This window comes from Diadema antillarum, unplaced genomic scaffold (genome assembly GCF_040938485.1).
Source record: "Diadema antillarum isolate AM-2024a unplaced genomic scaffold, OU_Dant_1.0 seq00000406_RagTag, whole genome shotgun sequence".
NCBI lineage: Eukaryota > Metazoa > Echinodermata > Echinoidea > Diadematoida > Diadematidae > Diadema > Diadema antillarum.
In genome coordinates this window covers 709,431-720,406 of record NW_027271394.1, presented here as the reverse complement: position 1 = coordinate 720,406, position 10,976 = coordinate 709,431, and positions in this window count along the sequence as shown.

The following is a 10,976-nucleotide window of genomic DNA, read 5'->3' as shown; positions in this document are numbered from 1 at the left end:
ACGGAAATGAAGACAAAGAATACGCGTAAAGTTGAGTATAAATTTGAAATGAAATTAGGCTTTTCCTTCTGGTGGCGAAACAAAGGCACCTTAAAGAATTTGTATTTCAATTTCTTTCCATTTTCTTTAAACAGTGTTACAATGACATCAAGATGGAAATGATCGAAGATTCTGCAACTTTTACTGCAACACCAAAAGCAGTCAATTAATATAACATGGAAAATCGAGAGAGCTCGCTTGAATGCCAGAATCGTGTCTGTAGTATAGTCCTGCATGTGTTCATAGGTGTCTTTGCGAGAATTGCCATTTACTCTTAAATTTCTAAAACGTGGCTATCATAACGAGACTCATAGAATGATGAAATGCTTAGCAGTTGTACTTTCTCATGATTCGAATTTTCATCTGTATGTAATATGCCTGTTTTAGTTCGTTGTTTTTGCGTGTGTGTGTGTGTGTGTGTTGTGTGTGTCTGCGCGCGCACCTCGTGTGTGCTTGTGAGTTGGTCCATATGTAATGGAGATGTTTCAAACAACTGATGTTTGGGTTTTTTGTAAGAATGATGGCACCGTCTTCTGATGCCTCTTTCAAGCTGTCCCTATCTAGTTTGCGTGTCGTAAAAAAGCGCAGATCCTATCATGTATCATCTACCCACATATCTACTACTCTTTCTTCCCCACTTGAGAAACTCTTTCCTCCAGCCCTTCCTTATTCTGGCCTGAGTTTTGAATGGGTAACACGATATGGTGCGTAAAAGCAATTCCCACTTGGGTGTCACTATACCAAGCGGAAAATATCACTTTGATTGATCAACCCTCTCCACGACAGCATGTCCGTGGGTGGCTGGTTTAATTTTTTCACTCTGTGTCGGAGATATGCTATGTTGTCGACAGATTTTTTATTTCTTGTATTGAAATTATTGCCCGGTTAGAAAAAGGCCGTTTAGTTGCATGGATTTAGCTGTTTGGATGAAACAAAGTACTTTCTAAACATGAAGACCAAATCAGATTAAACATGACATTGTGTTATACATGAAATCACTGTGATCTTTACCATCTAAGTTGTGAAAAAAATTTGTACGCAAAAGCAAAACAAATAAACTTGATGATATGTCAAGTTTGGAGAGAGATAAACTAACAGCGTGCTTGAGTAAACTACATTATCATGAATTCATTGCTCTACATATCTGCCAGAATATCTGTTTTGCATAAATTGTCTTCGCATCTGGTTGTTATAGTTTTGAAAAATTGATATAAGATTAAACGTGTGAACATGATTCTTTATTATGCGATATACATGTATTTTAATTTAAAAGATTAAACGTGTGCTTTATGCTTTATTCATTATATGGATTTAAAGCAATAACTTCAAAAGAGCCTGAAGTTGAATTTACCAAACAGAGATCTACGACCGAAATATATAAAACAAACCTGAAAAAGAGTAGTTAAAAACCTTGCGACATAACACAGATTGGATAAAGAGGCTATTTTCATGTCATATCACCTCGGATGGCCTTGAATGTACAATAGGCCCCCATTACTTCGAACAGTTTAGCATGCATTGTCGAAAGAGGAGACCGTGAAACATTCCTTTTCAGAATTTCCAAGGTACTGTTCATGCATTGGAAACCTGCCTACACGTGCGAAACGTTGTTTTTCTGACTCGAGTACCACTCACTTTATCTAACTCAGCTCATTCCGTACTTACTTAAACTTAGCCATGACAAATCACTAAAGAAAAAAAATATCATTATTAGAGTGTAAACTTCGACAGCGTCAACTTTGGAATGAGATTTGAATATTACCAGGTGACAAATGATAGTATAATGTAGTGGTAGAATACGATCTTGCAAACAGCGTTCATTTATTGGTTTCTGCATTTTTTTTTTTATCACGAACACAAATTTTATACAGATGATATATGTTCAAGATATGAAAGTAAGGGGACATTTTGACACATGCTTGCCAAAGTCAATGGGAAATGGCTTTTTTTCAATGTTTTGTTATATTTCATGGGGTTGTAGGAGTTGGCACAAAAGCAGAGCTTGAAAGCGTGACAAACCTGAAAGAAATCCATAGTCTGTATAATACTTGTAAATTAAATACAAGAGGTGTAGATACATGCGCGGGGGGGGGGGGGGGGATGGGAACAAGAAAGGGCGAGATTTCCCTCAAAATGTGTCTTAAAATTCTTTATATCAAGTTTTACCGTAATATAATTATGTGTAAAAATAGTTACCATTACTCAATACACAAGAAAATTGTGTAAACCTCTATTATATTCAATGATATTTCTTTTACACTTCTTTTAAAGGAAGTCCGAAAGTTTATCTGTTTGAGGGAATTCGGTAATGAATTCCATATGTCAGGTCCATGATGTCTAAGGACAAATGTGCTAATGATATCTATCAAGGAGCATTTAAGTGGATAATGTTTCACGTACTTGCTGGGTATGAATACGAATTGATATTGTGTGAAAAGAATGTCAGATGAGGGAGGCATTTTGTAATGATGTTAATGCATAAAAGATAACTATCTGTCGAGCATTTATGTGATTCATTTGAAATCTGAAATTTGATTTGTCATGATGATCATTTTTGCTTTCATACAACATGTTCAAAATCAAACACATTCTCCAACAGTCTCCTAACTATAATAACAATTATTAAAGCCTGCCCCCCCCCCCCACACACACACACCCACACATAGAAAAAACAGCAACATTTGAATGCTTCGCAGAAATAATCTTTCTACAGGTAATTGGAAATTGGTGCAAACAAATTATTACCGACATGATTTTTTTTAATCAAAATTGATCATCATCTCGGCATACTTGACTGGAATGATTTGCATACTACTGCATTTATCTTGGAATAACGAAAATTATAGTCTGATACATCACGTAACTTTAAGATCTTTTGATGCTTTTTCAATAACCGGACTTTACTTTTGCCTGAATCAGACATATTTTTTTCCAAGCTTCATTTTGTCGACTGTAATGACCTACTTTCGCAAGCATCGGTCTTTTCGCATAAATTTATCTTTCTCTTTTCAGGTGACTGTCTTTGTTATCATTTAGACTGGAGACAATCATTAATTTTAATCCAGTCTTTAGTCTTCCGGATGGTCTGAGCTGGGGGTTAGAGATAACCACAAAGCAACAACAAAACATGATAACACGTATCAATTCAGAGTGTGTTGTTTTTGCTTGTTTGTACAATTCCTATATTCCTGCGATAGATTGTGATAAAGACGGAACTTTTTTTTCACGCAATCAAAAAATTAATAGCAAAAAGGTGAAAACGAAAAAAAAAACCAAGATACAGCGTAATAGGGAGATTTGATTTATTTGATATTTATTGGGTGACAAAAAAATCGAAATACACGTTATTTTGACAGCCATAACTTTAAGTATAGAGTATATCTATGAGTGTAAAGGAGTACATTGTACTTCTATAAGGAGATTGAAATCAGATAAACTAATGTCACTACAAGACTAAATCTCGAATCATTCTGGCAAATCAAGGTCCTTTTTCGTTTGCATTCGATCGCTTATCTTGTTTGCTGTTTACAGACAGGAAGGCGGACGTATTCAAAACTGAAGTAACCAAAATCACGCTGCAAAATATTATTTTTTCAAAGAGGATGATCAAGTAGCTTAGTAATATCATGACATCGCTGCTTAGATAAATAGTTTGCAAAAATAATGAATGTATGTTCAGATAGAATTTAACACTAAAAAGTAACTAAGATGTAATGAAGAAATAATCTTGTGTTCCAACCAGTTTTGTGGGGGCAATCAAAGGCATAGCTGATAAGACTCTTGACTTTTCAGTCGGAGGACCTGAGTTCGAATTCCGTCAAGCGCCTATACATCCTTGGACAAGATGTATTTACCCACCATGTCCCTCTATAGATCCAAGTGTGTAAATGGATACCTGGCAACACACAGATATTAATCATGGCAGGGCCCATTGGTGGAACAGTGGCGAAATTGAAGAGGCTACCTTGGATAAGAAGATTATTATCGTAATTATCAAATCGGTGTAGCATGGCAGGCAGTTTGGTAGTTAACCTTTTACATTTATCATAAACCTAAGGGCGAAGAAGGAAAGGGCAGCACACGGAACACTGAATGCGTGACTCACGGAGGAGAGGGGACAGAATTTTGCTTCCGTTTATTACCAGAAGCGGATTTGAAATCTCCGTCTGTTATGAAAGTCAACATACAAGATTAATAAGGCGACGAATAACCAGTTTTACATCATAGTAAAGATTTTATATAGAAATCGTAATGCACACAAGACAAAGGTAATGATTTATTTTCTGTTGAACGGAAGACGCATTATTTACACGTTATATTAGAGAGAAGTATGGATTTCAGCACTGAATATGTAGATCACAGTAAAATGATTTTGAAAGCTTTTGAAACAAAAATTGTAAAATACGTTGATATAGATGCAAACAGAGTTCATAAAGACACTACCTCTATATTGAAATACAGCGGAAGAGAAAAAAAACAGGTACAAAAACAAAATTTGAAAATTGTGTATGTCTGTGTGAATTCTCGAAAGCTTTTGAATCTTTTGTGCTCTTTGTTAATGACTGCAATACATGTCTTGATTGTGTGTGTGTTTGTTTGTCTGTGTGTCTGTGTGTAATCGGCGATGTGATTGTCTGTGCGCCCGAAGTGCGGACAGGCTGCGGCGTGTAAAGCGACAGGATATTGGCTAAACGTGAGGGCCCCTCGCACGAATGCGCGCATTAATGACGTGGTTACCGAGCACAGTGAGCCATGATCTTTTTTTCTCCTCTTTTTTTTTTTTTTTCGGGGCACTTTCTTATCTGACACTAGTTGAAAAAAAACAACAAAAAACTGTAAAGCTGGCAAAATGAATCATCAAAGCCTATCCACTCTCTTCCGAAGTCGTAATTTACGTGCGATTTCCCGTGCAGTTTGAATCTCTCTCATCCGAGCAAATCGGATGGTTATCAAGCATTTTTATCTACGTCTGCAACAGAGTTAAGGCGTGTGTGTTTGTCTGGGCGGTGGAAATTTGATACGTTTCACGACGCAGTCGAATGAATGATCGCTGATGGGAAGAACTGAGGTCATTTCATCATGAGTTTGTCAGTGAATGAATGAATTTGAAATCAATCTTCATAAATGTCGAGTTCTCGCTTATTATGAGTAATGCAATACCTTTCTATTTTGCATATCTCCACCGCATCGGTGCTTCACAGATGAACATCGACAATATCCTTATCAATCACGTGTTATCAATTATTTGTTCGATAGATTTGAAAATTGATACTGTATTATGGTCTGATGCGATTCACTTTATTATACGCCATTTCCTCGCACTTATCACATAGCAGCAGGTCAAAATGTCTTTTAGTTCTATCACCTTTACTCCTCACTAACAATATCTACGATGAAATTGCTAAAGAGCAGATTAAGAGGGAAATACCTTTAGGAAATGACAAGTTACCCGAGATAAGTCGTCTAAGTTATTCAAACCTCTCGTCATATACAGTGACAATTATCATCATCATCATCATTAATTACAAAAACGAATGGAAAAAAAAGAACAATAAGATATGCATAAACATATCTATCAATTTACATACTTGATACTTGTTCGTTAACTTATTCAATATTTATTTATCCATTCATGTATTCATGTGCAGAATTTTAGTTTAGGCTGCATTCTACTGATGATAACAATGAAAAAAATAGAGGTGATTGAATTCTGAAGACAGCTTCCAGTCGTGGAAATGAAATGGTACAGCTTTGTGTCTCTCTCGAGTTCAACAACTTCCCCCCCCCCCCCCCAAAAAAAAAAAAAAAAAAATCTGACGAACTTTAAAGAGCACCTGTCAAATTTTCGTTCAAAGTATCAGACGGCTCAGTTGAAATGAGAAATCTTCTCACTTTTCAAAGCTTTGTATACTATTTACGACACCTTGAAAAAAGTTATTACAAAAAGTAATAGATCAAATCAAATGAAGATTCTAATAATTTCTTACAAAACATATCTCCATAATTTCTGTTTTCTTTACGATCGGTCCCCACAACACACACACACCACAAATGTATGAGATTATTTACCCAGCACACGAATTAATATGTATATAGATGAAATTATACCATGTTAAAACAGAAACTGTTGAAATAAGTAACTATCAACTTCGTATCCATTTCTACAGAGCACGGAGTCTCTACGGTATATGGCTTGATAGAGTGCACGATTTCTGTGTGTGTGAGTGTGTATGTGTGTGTATCTTTGATTAAAACGGGAATTCTGGACGAGTGAACAGTTCAGCTAAAAAGAAAGAGTAAAATTTCATAGGCATTACAGTTAGAATTTGGTCCAAATCGGGTAAAAAGTGGGGAAGATAATCATGAAATTGCAAAGTATCGGTAACTTTTGTCAAACAGTTCTCGAACATTATCGATATGAATATGAAAATGCGTGAGCTGATCATGCGTGATTAATCACCTCAAAATTTTCTATTGATACTAGTATAGTGTTCATGCAAAAACTAAACAAAACAAAACTGGAAAAAAATTCTGTTTCTGCTGTAAAAGTGTCCTGGCGGAATAACTTTACAATAATGATTGGTCACATAAATCTAGGATTTGAGACTGGGACATAACTTACAACAACAACAACAAACATTGAAATTTCTCAATTTTGTGCACAAATTCTACATGGCAAGTTGTAAGGCGATGACAGGATCAACTGTTATTTGTAGAACGTGTAAATATTGTGGAGTGTAATATATCATGGCCGGCGCCACGTTTTCAAAAGGAAAAAGAAGAAGAAAAAAAAAAAAGGTCTTCGGCTCATCTTTCTCACTCCACTTCCGGGTTTCTTCAGCTGACAAGCAAAAACAACGGCCTTACCGCGCTCAAAGGTTTCATTCTGTTCTTTTCTACTGCCACTTCCAGGGTAAAAAAGTGTGGGGGGGGGGGGGGGGGCAAAGTGGTGACACCCTATGTATCCTATAATGTATAGGTGCAAAAGGTGGGGGCCCGAGCCCCCTGCCCCCCCCCCCCCCCTTTCCCGGTTCCGCTGGCCCTGTGTATAACAAACATAAATTTGCAAATTGTAAATTGCAAAATATAGCAACCATAAATTTGTAAATTGTAAGTGTACAGCAAAATATTGTTATTCCTTGTTGTATAACTTAAATAAAATGATCAGTCAGATATATAATTAGGATTTGTGACTGAGGCTTAACTTAAAATATTAACAACAACAGCAAAAACATTAAATTTCAAGATTTTGTGTACGAATTATATATTGCAATAGTTGTGAGGCCATGACAGGATCAACTCAGCTAATTTGCATATACATACTGATTGTTCAAGACTTGTTTTGTGAAGTTAGCGAAACTTTACAATATCATAACTTCATTGATTTCTGTCTGATTTCGATCAATTATTGAACGGTCCATGTGCTTATAAAAATGTGCACTTTCTTATCAGACTAACTCTTAATTGGTCCGGAATTCTCCTTTAACTTTAAAATCCATTAGTAAAAGCCATCAGTGTTTGTATCTAGTTCAATTACTAAAGTAATCACTGATACCTTGAAGACGTAAGAGTACAATTTGTATGTAAGCACTCTGGATTTTTGTAAATGATTATTTAACAATTTGCTCGCTTTATGACCGTTCTATTCTAAAACCAAGCTACAAAGAGCAATGTGGAAAACGTTCTTATTATAATAGAAAATATTCTATCATATCCAAACTAGCATTTGACTAAAAATATCATGAAACATGATATGTGTCATATGTGCTATAGGGCCTACTAGTAGGCCTACATGTTCAAACAGATGTAAACAAGAAAAGAGGAAGCAAAGCAAGCAAACAAACAAACAAACAGACAAACAAACCAGGCCTTATAGGGCCATGAAGAAGGTAACGCGAACTTTAACTCTTTGTTGCAGAGCAGTCCCTTCGTTATGAGGGTAGAACTTTACTCAAGGTGAAGATGAATTGAAAACAGGGAAAGAGAATTCTTCACTTTTGTGACAAATTAATCATGCTTATACCTTACAATCTTAGTCTGTAAATATAGCTAAATTGTACTTCAGGTTTCCTTTTTCTGTACGATTTCTGATGAACACAAAAGAAACTCAGGATTAAAGAGTAACGATTAGGACAAATGGAAATTTACTAGATCACGAAAAAAAAATCATTCACTTTACAATTATGTTGGCTCGTAATAATATACATGTAATGTGTACCTGACACAATTGTCTCCGCAATTTGGCAGTCTATGCTACTCATCTGGTACTTCTGCTAGGTTTAGAGATACTTCTAATATGATGATCGAGGAATGATCGCTCTGTACTATATATTGTATATCCCCTTTTCTGGCCCCTCTCCAAGTCGTCCGATGCATACGCCAGCTTTGATCTGGGGAGAGTTGTCCATTTCACCTTAGTATCCACTCCAAGGGCCAAGTCTAATGAATAGAGCAAGATCAGACAAAAAGAACAACGGATATGTTCTTTGAAAACGGACTAAAAGTATGGAAAGTTATGTAGTCTCGAAATTGCGCTTTATCTTCCAAGAACAGGGGTATACTGATAACATTGACATGCAAATAATATGGCTGATGATTCCCATCCCTTCACAAGGCTCCATTCGCTTTGCACACCCATCTTTGATGAATTTCCTCTCATTGACGTGGATTCTTGAAAAAAGAAGAAACAGCATGCCCTTCACAACTTGATCAAGATATTTGCATTGATGCATTTGTAAAGGGCAGAATCTATGGGTGCTGTTCGTTATTCCGAAGGTTCGCTATTCCGAAGGGTCGTTATTCCGAAGGGTCGTTATTCCGAAGGGTCGTTAATCCGAAACACGCAATTCCCTATAGAGGTTCGTTAATCCGAAAATGAAAAAGGGTTCGTTAATCCGAAAATTTGTTTCGTTATTCCGAAGGTTTGTTATTCCGAAGATTGGTTAATCCGAAAACGAAATTCGGAACAATGAACCTTCGGAATAACGAATCTTAGGAATAAAGAGCCTTCGGAATAACGAACCTTCGGAATAACGAGCTGTAACCGAATCTATATATAGCTGATACATCATTGACATTTAGATTTATAACATCGTTTGTAGTGGCAACTTAGATTGGAAAGGTGAATGAAATCATTGTACTGTATAAATTGTATGAATGATTTCGGCCAAGATATTGAAGTTTTACGAAAACACTTGAAACACTGTAATATATCATATTATTTATGTTAATGAAAGTTTGTGGTTTCGATTGTTTTTCTACTTGAACAGTCAAATGAACTGGCATTCCGGAAGGATTCCGTTTTAGTCCTTACAGTATATTGTGATATAATCGCATGACCATAATAAGGTCAGCCGAAAATAAGGGACATTTCTTTTCTGGCTACTGCCTACCTTAGCATGCCTGTAAACTTATGTACGTATATGATTGTCATTCTGTTATGTTATTTTTATACCCCATCCGCACATATTGTATTTTTACACTGTTTAGCTGATATGTTTGTAATCGTACTCTAATGTTGATGTATGCGTTTGTTTTTAATCCATCTTCTTTGCTTTGGTGAGATAAAGAAACTTGAAACTTGACTGATGCCTGCACAAGTCTGTGCTACAGTTATCATTTCTTTGACAACATAGGGTGTTTTGAGTGCCCTGTTACCCATTGCGTACTCTCTAAAAAAAAATCGAGTGAAAATATTCACTCTTAAAAGAGTGAATACAAAAAAGAGTGAATTTAGAGTGAAAATGGAGTGAATTTTGAGTGAAAATGTTCATTTTCTCTCGTTTTGGAGTGACCTCAGGGATCACTCTAAAATCTTCGAGTGATCCCTGAGGTCACTCCAAAATGAGTGAAAATGAACATTTTCACTCAAAATTCACTCCATTTTCACTCGATTTTTTAGAGAGTAACTCTTTTAGCTATGATTCGCAGAGAATGTTAAGGATTACGGCTACTCTACAGATGTCAAAACGAAATACTGAGTGAGATTATTGCTTTCATTCCCGTCATGAGTGCTGTAGGTGCAGTGGAACTTCAAAACTTTACAGGCCTTATACACTTCTATCAGCAAACACTTGTATATGCCATGGAAATATTCATGCTATCAAACAGTAAAAGTAACCAAAAGACTTTATGACCGGTTTGTCGACGTAAAGAAATCTAATAACGAAATATCAAATCTTTGTTTTGCTCTGTTTTGTTGACTGTGGGTTTTTGTTTTTGCTCTTTGTAAATGCAAGCATTACTTTTTTTGTCAGCAAATTAATGTGTTGACAAAAAATGCGATGCAATCGAAGTTGTTACAATAAACAAATCTACATAAGTGTGGACAATTCTTTTATGTTTCTGTATACTGCAAGGAAAGTCGTGAACTAAACAAGAATGATATGACACATAACTAGTAACTAACTTTCTATGGTAGCTAGCATTATTTTTTTCTTTTGATACAAAAAAGTAGTGATAACAGAAAACAGAAATGAATCAAGATTTAAATGGATCTGTTTTGTGAAAGGGGTGTAAATTCTCCTGTTCAGTGGGACACGATTTAACAAAGCTAGGGTGACATCCCCCGAGATCTTATCTCACGCATCTGCCAGGGCGCGTCAGTCATTGGTTGTTCGCGCGCTTTCTTGACATTGCGTGTGTCAATGTGTCCCCCGCTTCTCTTTTCACTGCACTGGCGGGTTCTCTCCTTTCGCTGCGACCGTGAGGCTCTCTTCGTACCAAATGTGTTGGTGGAGCTGATCCCGTAGGCTGATAAGAAAACAGTCGCGTAAATCCAACCTGAAGGGGAAAAAAGAGCTGCACAAGAAACACCATGGCAGCTCGAGTCCCTATTCTCATAAGCCAAGGCTTACCCACAGAAATACAGGATTTCTGACAGGATTTTTTAGTATTAAGCAGTTGTCATTTGTGTATGTGCGCAAGCTGTAACAAGG